Below are 925 nucleotides of genomic sequence, written 5' to 3' on the forward strand. Positions count from 1 at the left end.
TTCCTTGTCAGTAGGGCTGTATTTTTGGGGGGTAAACTCCAACAACAACAGTGAGTTGTGTGTTGAAACTCCAACAACAATAGTGAATTTTGTGTTTAAATATGGAATGTAATCAAGGTAAAGAGAAAATGAAGTGAAATTTATCAGTTATGCAGGTGGGGGTTGGGGAGCGGTTATGCAGGTGGGAGGTATACTGGGGTTTTTTTGGTGGTGGAATATGGGCACTAGTGAAAGGACAGGTGTTTGAGCATTGTATAACTGAGACATAAGCCTGAGAACTTTGTAATTTTCCACATGGTGATTCAATAAAATAATTTTTTAAAAATGAGTTAATAAATCTAACTTACATATTTTTATTAACAAATATATCACCTATCCACTAGTGAGTCTCTGTATCAGGTACTTAACTTTGGTCAAACCATTTACTCTTTAGGCCAAGTATAAACATGATGCAGATGAGGAATCTGCCATGTCAGGATTTGGATGAGTTCTACAAAACCATCATAGAGCATGTTCTGGGCAGTAGGCTTTATTAGGAAAGGGGAAAATGTAGGCCAGAGTTAGCACAGAGAACATAAGATTTTCATCTGCTCCTTTACTTCTTAGGCTTGCTAGGCAGATTATTTTCCCCATACTCTCTCAGTGTGACTTTTCTTTGAAACATTGATTTATTTTTAACAGGATATGAAAGATATTGATTGCATCAGGAGGAAATGGTATGACTGCTTTGGGCACAGTAAGGCTTTGGGTATGAACAGATTACAAAAATCATATGAAAGTCCCATTCAAATAAAGCCAGCCCAATAAACCTTAAAGCTCTTTATATATACCAGTCTCTTCAATCACAAGGAGATAGGCAGTTGAAGACTAGTTTCTCCCATGAAGAGAGAAGAAAGAGAGGATCTTAGAAAATTCGTTTTCAAGT

This window comes from Sorex araneus, chromosome 4 (assembly GCF_027595985.1).
Source record: "Sorex araneus isolate mSorAra2 chromosome 4, mSorAra2.pri, whole genome shotgun sequence".
Classification (NCBI taxonomy): Eukaryota; Metazoa; Chordata; class Mammalia; order Eulipotyphla; family Soricidae; genus Sorex; species Sorex araneus.